This window comes from Microtus pennsylvanicus, chromosome 7 (assembly GCF_037038515.1).
Source record: "Microtus pennsylvanicus isolate mMicPen1 chromosome 7, mMicPen1.hap1, whole genome shotgun sequence".
Lineage (NCBI taxonomy): Eukaryota > Metazoa > Chordata > Mammalia > Rodentia > Cricetidae > Microtus > Microtus pennsylvanicus.
Window position 1 is genome coordinate 56,551,125 of NC_134585.1, and position 15,415 is coordinate 56,566,539.

A 15,415-nucleotide genomic window follows, 5' to 3' on the forward strand; every position below is an offset into this window, starting at 1 on the left:
AATGATGGTTACAAAGACCTCAGACTCGGTTTTGCCTGCACCCTCTTCCTCATTCCTCTTCTTCTGAATGTGCTTTGAGAAAATGAACTGGAGAGGTCCTTGTGACAGGAAGCAGAGGGCCACTGTCTGCCACCACCAGCCATGCCTACCTAGCAAGGAGGTGTATTTGAAGGCTGTGGGAGAACCCACTCCTAACCCACTCCTGACGGTGGCTCCAGAGTAAGCCAGGAACGAGATCCTTTCCCATTTGAGCCTTTGAATGAGATGCCAGTCCTAGCTGACATCTTGAGTGTAGGTCAAGACATTGAACTGAGGACACAGTTAAGTTGTTGCCCAGGCTTCTGACACAAAAAGCTGTTAAATGTGTGTTTTTTTAAAGATATTGAATTATACAGTGGAGTAATACAGAGCAATATGGGGAACATATTTAGGATCATAACACCTTCAGCAGCATTGGGAATGAAAAGAAATTATTATGTGGATTTATAGACATATGTAAGTACCCCAACTTACTGGGCCAAGATCACTTTACATGGCCTTGAGGAATTGCATGAGGCCAGGTTGGAGGGGACACAGCACAACCAAGGCTGTGACAATTTTATTGAGAGCAATCAGACCTTTTATACCTTTATCAGGAACAGAATATAATGGTAATTTCCAGGATCAATACAGTTGTAGTTACCAGGATACAGTGAAATTCGCAAGCCATACAGGGCACACAAGATTAATGTGTAAGTCCGATTGTCTTGTCAGGTCTTCATGCTTCTGTGACTACTAAGGGGACAGAAAGAGACACAAAGCTACCTGAATGCTTCACTGCCTGAGGGAACACATTGGTCTCTCAGGAACTGGAAGGCATGTTGTACCCAGGAGTCATGGACTCTAACCTGAAAAATATATGATGTAGCCTCTCAAGTCAGCTAGGCCAGGTCGACTCCATGGTTCCCTGCATATATATGTATATGTGAATATATGCGTGTATGTATATGTATAAATTTATTTCTCCTTCTATAAACAGTATATGTGATAGGTGTTCATGTGTGTGCTCATATGTGGGAGTGAATTGTTAGTGTGCATGTGTGTGTGTGTGTGTGTGAGAGAGAGAGAGAGAGAGAGAGAGAGAGAGAGAGAGAGAGAGAGAGAGAGAGAGAAAGTCAGATGTCATTCTTAATCAGTCCTCTGTGGTATGTTTTGAAGCAGGGTCTCTCACTGAGTCTGGAGTTCACTGCCTCAGCTGGGCTGGGTACCCAGCAACACAGGGATCCTCTCATTTCTGCCCTGCATCATTGGAGCTACAGATGGGCACCACCTCACCTGCCTTTTTACTTGGGTTCTGGGTACCAGAATTTGAATCCTAGCCTTTGGCCCACTGAACTGTCTCCCCAGCTCATAGGAGGCTTGTGTTTTATGAGTCAACTGTATTTTAGAACATATGAGCCCTTTGTCTGCACTTATGTTATGGCTCAGACAAGATTTGGGTGTGTCCCTCAGAATTCCATGTGCTGGAAATGTGGCCTCTCATGTGACAATATTGAGAGACAGAAAATTTGCAAGTTTATCTTATAGTTCTAACAGGCAACACAGCTACTTGTATACCCTTGAAGGTCTTCCTCTACTGAGGAAGGTCATCCTCTTGGTCATAAACAGATTTTCCTTTGAGCTGTCAGTTTACAAAAGAAAAAAACATGAAGACTTATTGTTAATTATGAAAGCTCAGCCAATAGCTTAGGTTTGTCCCACTAATTCTTTTTTTCCCCACTAATTCTTATAACCTATTAAGTTAACCCATTTATATTAATTTTTGCTTGGCACATAGCTTTTTACCTCTCTTCCATCTTGCGTCTCCTGTTTCCTCTCCTTGTCCTCTGGTGTCTCTATTGTGTCTAGCTTCTTCTTCTTCTTTTCACTCTCTCTCTCTCTCTCTCTCTCTCTCTCTCTCTCTCTCTCTCTCCTTCTTCTTCTTCTTCTTCTTCTTCTTCTTCTTCTTCTTCTTCTTCTTCTTCTTCTTCTTCTTCTTCTTCTTCTTCTTCTTCTTCCTCCTCCTCCTCTTCTTCTTCCTCTTCCTCTTTTCCTTCTCCTCCTCTTCCTCCTCCTCCTCTTCCTCTCTCTCTCCCTCTTTCTCTCTCTGCCTGAAAGTTCTACATGACTTCCTCTTACCTAGCTATTGGCTACTCAGCACTTCATTAAATTAGTCAGAAGGTGGATTGGCAAGACACATTTTCACAGTGTACAAAAATTATTCTACTACATTTTTGTCTTAATGAAAAGGAAAGGTTTTAACTCTAGAACAGTAAAACTATATACAATAAGAATAATTATCAGGGGCTGGAGAGATGGCTCAGAGGTTAAGAACACTGATTGTTCTTCCAGAGGACCTGAGTTCAATTCCCGGCAACCACATGGTGGCTCACAACCATCTGTAAAGAAATCTGGTGCCCTCTTCTGGCTTGTAGGCACTCATGCAGACAGAATGGTGTAAACAAAATAAATAAATTAATTAAATAAATAAATCTTTAAAAAAAAGAACAATTATCAGGTATTGTCTAAATAAAAAGGGAAAATTTTGACTTTAACAAATTATAACTATATATAGTAAGAACAATTTTCAAGTAAGAATCTCACATTTACAATGTTTAGTCTATATGTATTTAGCAAATTTTGAGAAAATGCTATATTATCTAACCTATCTTAGTGAGTCCAGTGCCTTATATCTAAAACAATTTATGTTATAACTTGTATTACTAACCTAAAAACACCTTTCAGTCCTTAGAACATTTTCTTAGACAAGAAACTTAAGCTTTTATGTCTTAGAATCTAATACATTTTACATCTACTTTGTAAGTTTCTTTTCTGAATTTGGTAACAAAGAAAACTGTAACTATCTCATCTTTAATTTCATCAGAGACATGAGAAGGATAAACTATTATTTGAGTAAACAGGAAGCATAGAATAAATGATTTCCAAAACTATAAAAATGACAGAATTAGCAGATTGCTTGGACAGTCACCCAAGGTTCCTCTGTAACATCGAGGAATCCATCTCAATCTACAGGCCTAAAATATCTGACAGACTTTTCTGTGAAGAGGAATTTTGAAGGCTGTCTTATCTTTTCTTGGCAAAGTTTGGCAGTTGTCTTCTTTTGTTTCCTGTTTGTCCAACTTGGACAACATACTGTTAGCAGTTGAGGCAAAGACAGTTTCTTGTTCAAATGGCTAGTTTTTGCCACAAAGAGAGAAAACTTCATATTGAGGCTCTTTGATGACCATAATCCTTTTTTGAAGTAAATTAGTGCTGTCAGGAACAGACATGTCTCCCTGTCATGAAAAACTTTGTTACAAAACATTTTAAATGTCATATTCTGTAGGTCTTTGAAGTGTTTAAATATCATATACCAAAAATATTTCTCTGTATGACCTTGAAAACATACCTATCATGACTGAAAGTTTGCTTGTTATAGATGACTATTAATCTGTATAGCTTTCAAGGACTAAAACTTTAAATTACACTTTTAAGTGAGCTGTATAGGTACAATACTTTAAACAAGAGCAGAAACATATATACAGTATAACAAAATTAACCTTAATAAGCAAAATTCCTTACTAATTTAAAATATTTGAGACCAGTGGTTGTTCAAAAGTAGACTCAACAATCCACTCTTTTATACCATCATTTCTGTACTATGCCCCCTTTTTCCATTTAGAATCTAATCTCCTCTGTTTAGTTTTCTCCATGACCACAACCAGAAATTATTTGTAACCAACCCCCAAATGATGACAAACATTTATAACCTACCAAACAATCATAAACCACTCACCTCACCTTTTGGGAATATGGGTGCTGTGTTCTCTAGAATGCTTCTTATTGTCTGTGGGCGATGCCTTCCTTAGGGAGCCTGAGAAAATTGATATAATGTTCAAATTCTGGGAAAATTCTCCATAATATTTGCTGTCCAGTCTCTGGGAAATGGGAAAACATAAGACTCATCTTCAGTCCTGGCTAGAATAGTCTGTGAGACTGGACCATCTCAGCCAGTAGCCTGGAAGCTCTTCTGGATGCAGAACTCTGAGGTAACTGCAGCAGAGGCACTCTGAGAGGCTGAATCACCTGGGCCACCTGTTTTCATTGGTATCTTGTCCCCTTGCTCTGAAAACACATAAACTTTCAAAGATAACATACATATGTGAATTAACATAAGCATGTACACAAGTCAGCAAGATGATTTTTTTGTTTTATGTTTGATCATCTAAAATAAACTATCTTATAATTTTTCTAGGTTTATTTTTTATGTCTGTAGCCTGGATTTTCAGGAGGTCTCCCCGATCAAACCTGATCTTTATCAACTTTGAAGTAATCTACAAGCCTTTTGTTTTCTATGGAAAAAAAAACCATAGCCTCTTCCCAACATTTTCTGGCTTCCATTTTAAAGTTAAGGCATTCCTAAAATATTTAGGCTGGTTTAATTTAGCAGTCCCCCTTACAATCCCATGTCAGCAGCTGTCACGTGTGTATCAGCAATCAAAAAGTTCAAATTCAACAAGACACCACATAGGATGAAGATGATCTGTGTATCCGTCTTTATATGGCTTGTCCTTTTTATATCATGGAATTTTCTCTTTAAAGACTTTATCTTATTACTTATAAACTATTTTTTTTATGACTGTATATACCCATTTTCTTTTTTTAAGCCTATACTTAAATATACTATATTTTTTTATGTGTCTGGACCTGGCTTTACTAAACACCGGAGGCATTCTTTGATTGCATGAGATAAATCTTGGATTGCTATGTCAGCCACTGGTACAGCTCAGCTTAGTACATGGTGCTAGTGCCTGGTGCTGGCAACTGGTTCCCTCCCACAGGCAATCTTTATACACCGACCCTGCCCAAGAGACCTTAGTCACTAGGAAGCTGCATTTGACTTTTGACTCCATGTTTTTGTTTGTTTTCTCAGGCCTTCTGTGGATATATATATATATATATATATATATATATATATATATATATATGTATATATATGGCTGGACATTGGGTGCTATGTGTAGACAGATTTTTCGTTGGGTCACCACCTCACTAACAGCAACATGGAGACTTAATATTGATTATGAAAGCTTGGCCTATAGGTTAGGCTTGTCCCACTAGCTCTTAAAACTTAAATTAACCCATTTTTATTAATCTACATTTTGCTTCATGGCCTTTTGAGTCTCTTCCATCTTCCCTCTCTTGTTTCCTCTCCTTGTCATCTGCTGTCCCTCTCATGCCTAGCTTCATCTCTCCTTCTCTCACTCTCTCTCTGCCCAGAAGTTATGCCTAACCTCTTCCTGCCTAGCTATTGGTCATTCAGCTCTTTATTGAACCAGTCAAAAGGTGCCTTGTCAAAGATACATCTTCACACTGTACAAAAAAGATTTCTTCACACGTTTGGGAGGGACACACATAGAGGGAAGAGGGAGAAAGATTACACCCAACTAGCCAGCCAGACCAACTGATCAAAGGGATGATGTCAACAGGTGCATTTTTGTGGAAGATGTTTATGAGGGTACCATCTTCTAGAGGGGTCAATTCTGGCCCGAGGAGTTAATACGCTAACTGAGCGTGTGTAGCTATCAAGCAAGGCCATAGCACATGCTTGGTCTCCTCTACAGGTACAATGTTTGCTTTCTACTTCTCAACCATGCTCAGATTTAGTCAGGGTGGAGGTCCCTCAGAGGCTGAAGAGATGGAGCCACTCAGTTTTGGACTTCACATTTTAACAATGTGGGCTAAACAAACCTTATTTCTTTATCTATGTACCAGTACTAGACACTCTGTTATAGCTGCAGCAAATGGATCCAGTTCAACACACCATAGCTGGGTACAAAGCATTGTGTGTTGATTAAGGTAAGATAAGCTGGATGTCAACAGGTAGTCACAACACTGCATGGAAACTACAGGAACCACACAGCAGCTATTCCAAGGGCCAGAATGCCCTTTACTCCCCCGGCTTTGTCCGTGTTCGTTAAAGACCCAGGCTCCTTGGTGGGCTTCCCGTGCAGTGTGGCTTTTTTCAGTACTTCTTATTCCATCATTACAGTAATTAGCAGGTCTGAGGTTAGCGTCCTCCTGCTGAAATGATGTCCGACATTCTTACCCTGCGTTTCCCTTTTCAGTCTAAGCTTCTCGGGATGAGGACCTTTGAAAACAGGCTTTTCAAAATCCCAGGATACGCTTGTAGTTTTAAGTCTCCAGTCAGGGAGCCACACACAAGAGCTCAGAAGTCATAGAGCTTGTCCCCTAGGCTCCCCCACTCCTGCCACTTTTCTGTTGAAGTCTTCGCTGTAGGCCAGAGCAGCAGTTTGCCCAAAGTCCGGGAGATTAAATTATTCACGTGGAGGCGATGTAAAGACTCTAAAAATGCTTAATGAACTGTAAGTGCCAAGTGCTTCCTCCAGATAATGAGAACAGTCGGTGGCGAGACCGAGGGGCTCAGGGCAGAAAGAGGCAGTTGAGGGGTAGCTGGAGGAGGGCATGGAGGTGCAGCAGGCCTGGAGGAGTGCTGAGGAGTTCAGGCAAGTGCAGCAAGAGTGGTGTGAGAGGTGGGGAATGTACCAAGGTGCCTTGTCATTTCCAATCTTTCTCCATGTGGAGAGATAGGAGAAAGTGAACCCTGCCACTACGGGGTCATGCAACTCAGTGTGGCCCATAGGTAGCAGTTGAAAGTGACATGTGAACATGATTTAATTGCCGGTGCAGGGGTCCCCAGTGTTTTCTCTCCTGCTGTGGTAACCATGGTAACCATGGAAGCAGAGGTAGAGATATAGAGTGGAGGACTACCTGCCCCAGAGAGTCACTGACCTACCGTGAAATTTGTGTGATCATTGGGTCCCCAGAAACTCAGTGGTCACCCTCCTGTGGGTCCTCCAGCCTTCCCTGATACCCACAGTGTGGTGGAAGTTGGGTCTTGAGAACGGGAATCAGATGTTTGATGAAGAGGGACCAGAATTATCTTGGTGTGGTACATGAGAATTCCCCGGGGACTAATTCTACACACTACCTTAAGAAAAAAACAATCAACCAACCAACCAAACAAACAAACAAAACCCCAAACATTTAGGGCTGTGGATGAGACTCGCTGGTAGAATGCTTACCTAGCATGCTGCTCTGGCTTTGATCCCAGCACCGCATACACCAGGCCTGATGGTGTACGCCTGTAATCCCAGCAGTCAGAAGGTAGAGGCAGGAGGATTGCCACAAGTTTGAAGCTAGCCTGGTCTACTGACCTAGTTTGCTTTTTTGTTGTGTTTGACAAAGCACTGACCAAAGCAATCTGAGAGAAGAAAGGTCTTATGTGGCTTTCACATCCTGGTCACTTCCTGATCACATCCTGATCACATCCTGATCACATCCTGATCACATCCTAATCACATCCCGATCACATCCTGATCACATCCTGGTCACATCCTGGCAGGGCAGGAAGCAGCAAGGAGGAGTGCTGACTGCTGCTAACTCGAACGGCTCGCTCTCCATGGCTTGCTCAGCCAGCTTTCTTACACTGCGCAGGACCACCTGCCCAGGAGTAGCTACATCCACAGTGGTCCAGGCTCACCTATATCAGTCATTCATCACACTACCCCACAGACATACCCGCAGGCCAGTGTGATGGAGACAATCCATCAATTGAGGTTCCTCTTTCCATGTGACTCCAGTTTGTGTCAAGTTGATAAAAACTACTGCATGTCTATGGTGAATTCTAGGCTCGCCATGGCTACATAGTGAAATTTTGTCTCAAAAATTACTTGAAATTTAGTTGTATGGGACTGGACATGAATATTTACAAGCATTTCTTTAGAATGTTGCTCAGGTGACTTCCAGTGCCACCTGGGTTAGCAAATGGACATGCTTCTGTTTTCTCCCTGAAAACTCAGAAGTCCAAGCTCTATTTGGGGACTACAAAGGAGAAGCTTGTTCCAGGGCTGAAAGGACCTACTTTTGCTGTCCCTGTTTACTTTCTATTGCTGTGATAAACATCATGATCAAAAGTGCTAATTCCACCGAATGATAATGAGACCACTACCACAGTTTAAAGACAAATCTGAAACAAGATTGAATTAAATACTGGCCAGGTGGATGGGCTCTGGCCAGGTCCATACCCAGGTTCCCAAGAAATGGCCCAGAATCAAGTATGGCAAGGCTTAAGAAGGAAAATCCATAATTCATTGAATTTCCCATCAGGTCCAATCTCCGGCAAGCATCTGTCAAGATGAACTTCCTGCCTGTGAACCTCCCACCCACTGTGATCAAGCATATCCGGTTCAGACGGGTCAAACAAACCTGTTTAGAAGAATGAAGAACAAGTGTCTTGTCGCCTCCCATAAACAACAACCTTCAGCGTTTAAGGAACTGTCTGTTCTTGGGCAAAGGGGTTTGCAGACCGGAGGCATTTTTGCTTCACGGATCTCTTAGGCATAGTAATTAAAACTTAAAATGTAACTTTGGCTCTCAAGAACAACTTGGGAAGGAAAGGGTGTGTCTGGTTTACAGCCTACAGTTTGTTGCGGAGACAAGTCAAGGCACAAACTCAACGCAGGAGCATAAAGTGGAAGCCACAAGCTTACTGGCTTGCTCCCCATGGCTTGCGCAGTTACTTTTCTTGTACAGCTACCTCACAGTTGCTTGGGACTCCTATTAGCTGTTTGATTGAAAGTGTCACCCCAGGCTCCTGGTATCCCTATCCCCAAAGAGTCTGGAATGTTTGGGTTAAGGCTTTACCCCAACTCTGACATCCATATATCCAAGGTGTCTGGAATGTTTGGTGGAAAGTTCCATTCCAAGCCCCCTCTCTTGGGAGTTGCCTCCGTCCAGACTCCACCTCCGAGGAAGCCCACCAAAGGGTGACTGAAATCACCTGGCGTGAGTGAGAAGGAGGCACAAAGCTTGCAACAAACCCGCTTTGGAGTTTATTAGAAGAGACGTGTACGGGCCTGGGAAGTCGGTGTGCAGAGAGGGCTGAAGATGGCCCATCCAGCTTTTAAGGCTGCCTAGCGCATGTGCACAGGGGGTTGACATAGCTACATCATACATAGATGACGGAGCTCACAATACGTAGGTGATGCATCCATGCCGGACCTAAGTCATGCAGGGCCTTTAAAGGTCCCTGGGGCAGACGGCTAAATATTTTGCCTGAATGCTTGTCCACACGTGCACGGGCCTTGAACCCGGAAGTGTCAGCCAGGCTGTGTGGGTGGAATCCTAACAGTGAACCCTCCCCAGAGAGGCTCAAGATCACTCTCACAGGGTATTTAAACTGTCCCCCCAACCCCCCCGAGAATGAACTTGTGGTCTTCCGGTTCTCCGTGGTTTTCTGGTCTTCGTTTCCTATCTCCTCTCTGAGGATCTGGAAGGCTACCCAGGAGTGCCGGTATCCATTAAACCATTAAAAAGCCTTTGCTAATTAGGTTTGATTTGGATTATTGCGTCTGTGGAGAGGTTTGTTGGGCTATAAAAACTTTTCACTAGCTATCTAGAAAATGCGCTCATGAATCAGGCATGGTGGTGCACATCTTTAATCCCAGCACTTGGGAGGCAAAGGCAGGGGAATCTCTGAGTTGGAGGTCAGCTTGGTCTACAGAGTGAGTTCCAGGACATCCAAGGCCACAGCAGAGAAACTCTGTTTCAAAACCAAAAAGAAAAGAAATAAAAAAGAAAGAACAATAAATAAATAAATAAAAGAAAGAAAAGAGGGCTGGAGAGATGGCTCAGAGTTTAAGAGCATTGCCTGCTCTTCCAAAGGTCCTGAGTTCAATTTCCAGCAACCGCATAGTGGCTCACAACCATCTGTAATGGGGTCTGGTGCCCTCTTCTGGCCTGCAGGCATACACACAGACAGAATATTGTATACATAAAAAAATAAATAAATATTTAAAAAAAGAAAGAAGAGAAGAGAAAAGGAAAGGAAAAGAAAGGAAAGGAAACATGCACCCATGCATACGCCCATAGCCAATCTGATGGAAGCTATCCCTTGATTGGCATGCCTTCTTTCCACGTGTGTCAAGCTGCCAACTGCAGCCAATAGTGACACGTGTCTTTATGTCTGTAACCCCCTCACCCTGCCCATGTGATTAGAACATCTGTTCTTCCAAAGGTCTATATATTGGGCACACATCTCTAGTGCTATAGCTTTAAGAGGTAGAGCCTTCCAAAAACCATCAGTCGCTGCTCTTGCAGATGGAATAAGTGTCCTCATCAAAGAGGGTCCCAGAGTCTCCCCTGCCCCTTCTACTCTGTGGCTGCGCAGGGGACTGTGCTATCTATGGAGCAGAGAACTAGCACTCACCAGCCATGCCAGCTGCTGGCACCTTGACCTTAGAACTTCCCAGCCTCCAGACCTGGGAGCATACACTGCATACAGTCATAAAGGACACAGCCTGAGTTATTTCGCCTCAGTAGTGCAAAAGACCAGGACAAGACGGACAAAATAATTTGGTTCTTGGTGACATTAAAATCTGGAAAAGCCAGCAGTTCCCACCAGAGCCACTGCCCTGCTCCCACCATGAATGTCCCGGCTTCAATGGCTCTGTCTCAGCCAGGTCCTCCCTAGGCTGCTCCATACCACCTGCCCTATGTGTGGCAGACAGAACAGGCATGGAATTCTGCCCCTTCTAAGCAGTCCTATTGCCACGGCCACAGCTGCCTTGCTGCTCTAACGGATCTGCTCACCAGATTAACAACGCGGAGCCTGTTGGTCGCATCTTCTCCCTGTCAATGAGTCTGTGGATCTCGATTTTCATCAGAGACTCGTACATTCATAAATCAGCCACCTTCAGAATGTAACAGAACGCTACCCAGCGGCATGTCTCTCCCCTTGGGCCCGCCTTCCTCTTCTCTTCTCCAGGCATATTTCTCGTGGCCTTTGTTGCTTCTCTGAAGCAGTGTCTTAGTAGGTCATGCTGTCCTTGAACGCACTGAGCCTTGACCTTGACTCCTGCTCCTTCTACCTCTGTGCTCCAAATGCTGAGGCCACTGGTGTGGGCCACTGTACTCTGACTGAGCCACATCCCAGCTCTCTGCTCCCGCTATTGGCTTTTGAAACATTATCTGTTGACTTACTTACACAATCAAGTTTGACACTCAGGATTCTTACATGAGCCCTCCGGTCATACCACTGTGACACAGTCACCCTCCCTCCCAGTCTCACAAGATAGCTTCATCTCACATTTGTATTAAAAATAAGAATATTCTAATTAGCATTTATGTTCTAATACATTCTGTTTGTGGAAAAGTAGTGTATGAAAACAGTTTCTTTCTTGAACTATTTTTAATTTTCTTAGAGTTAATAATTATCTCTATTTACTTCTCCTTTTGCTCACATTGTAGATTTTGAGAGGGATTGGAACTGAATGGATGTGTTCTATTTGCTGCGTTCAGCTGAAAACCACAGCACTGTTTTCTACGAAGTGGGGATGTAATTCTTACAAACGACTCTGTAATGTTTCTCCGCTGAAATCGAGGACAGACTTTCTCAGCATTGGTGACAACGCATCTCTGCACTTTGGCCTCCACCTGGTGTCTGGTAATACCGAACCTTCCTTACAATTGTTACACCCAAGTTTCTGGTCCTCAAATGAATTCATGGAGCCGGATTTCTGATGCAAATTACATGAAGGTTTTTAATTCAAACTCAGGTTTGAACCAACACCTTTCCAGCACCCCAGCATGGTGGGTGCAGAAAGTGTGGCAGGGAGCCCTGGGAGGGGAGAACTTTTAAAGGAGAAACGCCGTAATCAGGGGAGTTCATGTCCTGTCGTCTTGGGACTGGGTAAGAAGGGCATAGGATAAGGTAGTTTCTGAAACCATTGGTCAGTTTTTGGGTACAAAAACCTAACAATGAGCCATAAATTATTGACAAGGTATCTTCAAGGACAGGATGCCTCCTAGGAATATCTGGACCTCATTAAACTTTATGGCCCTGCTCTCTATCTTTTTGAATACCTGTTCATATTACTGCTATGGCAACACATTTCTGGAGCTGAGATCATCCACACCCCGCCCCCAGCTCATTATATAGCTTAAGATGAAGCCCCTTCTTTAAAATGGAGTTTGCAAAGTTAGGTTCTCCCACAACTGTACATAGAAAAGCATGCTTGCTGTCTGGGGGCAAGGGCTGAGAACCAGAGATTTTAAGAAGTCTTTTTCAGTGGACAGGATCTTTTTGAGGACAGGCTGTATGTTCTTATACTGGGTCTCCCTGAGGACAGGGTGTGTGTCCTCAGACTAGGCCTTCCTGAGGACAGGCTCTGTGTTTTCAGACTGGACTCCCCTGAGGACAGGGTGTGTGTCCTCAGACTAGGCCTTCCTGAGGACAGGCTGAATATTCTCATACTGCGTCTTCCTGAGGACAGGGTGTGTGTCCTCAGACTGGGCCTCTCCTGAGGACAGACGGCTGTTTTCTCAGTCTGGAAGTCACTGAGGACAGTTGGTGTATGTGTCTGTTTTAGACAGAGGTTCCCTGAGGATGGGACCATGGCTACTCAGACTGAGGCTCCTGAGGACAGGGCCGTGCTCCTCAGAGCGCATGGAAAGCAGTGTGTCCTCTGTTCTCAAGTGTATGCTCTGGTCCCAATCAGAGCTAAGCCGGAGTTCCGTTTGTGAGTTCATCCTGTGTCAAGAGTCCGAGGTCTGTGTAACTCACCCACACACTGAATTTCCTGGAGCCTTTCCAGCAGACTTGTTTCTGTCCCTCTTTCTTCTGCTAATGACCTTGGATCGCAGGAAGCAAAGCAAACAAACTCCTGGGAGACACCCATGGGCTCTGCTAGGTTGGTGACTCCCACTCAAGATCTGACTATCTTCAAGAGACACTGCTCTCAGGCCCTGCTGGGCCCTAAGCAGACTCCTCCCTTCCCTTTTCCTCTATGAGTCCTTTTCATTTCTTTGACGCTGTCTGTGCAGAGACTGTGGCTGGCATGAATAATAGATTATCAACCTGGAGCCTCTCCAGTGAGAGCCTCACTACCGGTGTAGACACATTATGTAAGCAGCGAATTACAGCAGCTTCAGAAGCAGTGCTGTGGGGGAGCATCTGAGGAGGAGCGAGCAGGCAGGGGTGGGGCTTGGGGCTTGGGTCGGTGAGGAGCTCCACTCTAGGCTGGCTGTGTCTAGCTAGCTACCATCTGCTGTTTAAAACCCCACAAAGTAGCCAGAGGGAAGGTGCTGAAACCTCCCAGGAGGATAGGAGAATGCGGTGGGGGAAGAAAGAGAGAGCAGGGTACATCATAGAGACCCGTGTTGAGTGCTGCTGAGACCCATTGCTTACATACACACTCCTACCATGCAACACTGGTTAGGGCTAAGACATGAGTGGTCTGACTGGAAGATGTCCCCAATTAGACCCATAAGTCATCGAGTGCAGAGGAATAAGCCCCTGGCCTTTCAACCAGGAGACCCCAGGTTTGCCCCTATTCTCTAGATCTTGGGATACTGACTATTGCCCCAGACAGCCCATCTCTAGAATCTTCAGGTGTGGATTCTCCAGGTAGGAAATCTCAGGGCACCTCACTGATAGGACACTGAGGGCAGTAAGATGTTGGCCACTGTGTTCATTGTGGTTCTGGCTGCTGTAATAAAATACCTGACAGAAGTAACTTAAGGAAGGAGGGTGTATTTTCGCTCATAATTTAGGGGTACCCTTCACAGCAGTGAGGAACTCACAGTGGCAGAAGAGTGAGAAGACTGGTCATATTGCATCTACAGTCAGGAAGCTCATAACCGTGAATATTGGTGCTTGTCTTGCCTTCTTCTTTATATTTATTCCCAGACCCCAGGCAGTGGAATGCTGCTGTTCATGTTCAGGGGATCTGTGTTCCCCAGTTAAACCTTTCTGGAAATACCCTCACAGATACCAAATGGTGTGGGAAGTCCTTCTGTCTATGTTTTGCTTCTGTGTTAATGAATAAAGCTGTTTCGATCAGTGGTTTAGCAGAATAGAGCTAGGCAGGAAAACTAAACTGAATGCTGGGAGAAGAAGACAGCATCAAAGAGAAGCCATGACAGAGACAGACACTAGATGGAACTTTACCTAGTAAGCCACAACCACATGGAGATACACAGATTAATATAAATAGGTTAACTTAAGATATAAGAGTTAGCTTACATAAATTAGTTATGCTTAAACTATTGGCCAAACAGTATTGCAAATGATATAGTTTCCATGTGTATATTTCATGGTCTGGGCAACTGGGAACAAAGAAGTGGCCTCCCCCAAAACTCAAAGGTATGTTTCCATGGTAATTATAAGCCTTCTTAATTTGTTAGTGAAGATTAATCACGGCTTCAATGCTTTGAAGAGCCATTGCTCAGAAGCAGGGCTCTGGACTTGGTGGTCACGAAGACGACCTTGCAGATCTTCCATGGGGAACCTAACTGACTGAAAGCCCAGATGCTGCATTCAGAAGGCACCACCCCTCTCCTTGGTTGACCCCAGCTTCTGACTGACTAGGGTGAGGTGGATCCATTCCTGTGAAATGAGAGTGCCATCATGGTGGTTGGCTTGAGTTTCTCTGTTGGCTTTTTCCCACTGTAGCAGTCAAAGTGTCTTTGTAGCTGACTTTGCCTCTTTCTTTCAGATATGAAGGTGGCATCATGGACTAGGAGAGCCTCACATCCCAGCCTCTTCCACCTTCCCATATATTCACACATTTCTTTTCTCCTTTTCATTTTTTTCCTCAAAGAACCTAGACGGAACCAGTCTTTATTCTCCAGTCTCTGGATCAGGTGGGAAATCTCACCAGAGGACACTACTCAAAGTGTGGCATTGTCTGCCTTGATTGTAGTTGGATTGACTTGGGACTTGCCTCAGCAGTGGGAAATACAAAAACCTCCAGGCTGAAGTAAGCCTGAACCTCTGTTATTTTGAGACTGGTGGGAGTGGAGGGATAAAGGCCAGCTAGATCTTGGGGTCCATTTTGGGGATGTAATTCTTAGCATAAAGCATACTGGAGTCTTCTAGAGGCCAAGACATCCAACCCTCATAAAGTTTTTCTGTTGTCCTTCCTTTTTCTGGCCTAACTGACTCTCCAGGGCTGCAGTATCACACCCTGTTGGTTTGTTCCTCAGATGCCTCTGGTGTTATAGGGAGAGTGACCACTTGTTTTTCCATGCTGCCCAGCTAGCTTAGCCCCAAAATAACCACACAGAAATTGTATTAATTAAATCACTGCTTGGTCCATTATCTCTAGCCTCTTATTGGTTAACTCTCACATCTTGATTTAACCCATTTTTATTAATATGATATGGCATGTCTGCCTCTGGTGGCTCCATGGCGTCTCTTTCCTACTCTGCCTTTCTTCCTCCCAGCATTTAGTTCTGTCTTCTCTGCCTACCTAAGTTCTGCCCTATCAACTAGGCCAAGGCAGTTTCTTTATTCATTAACCAATGAAAGCAA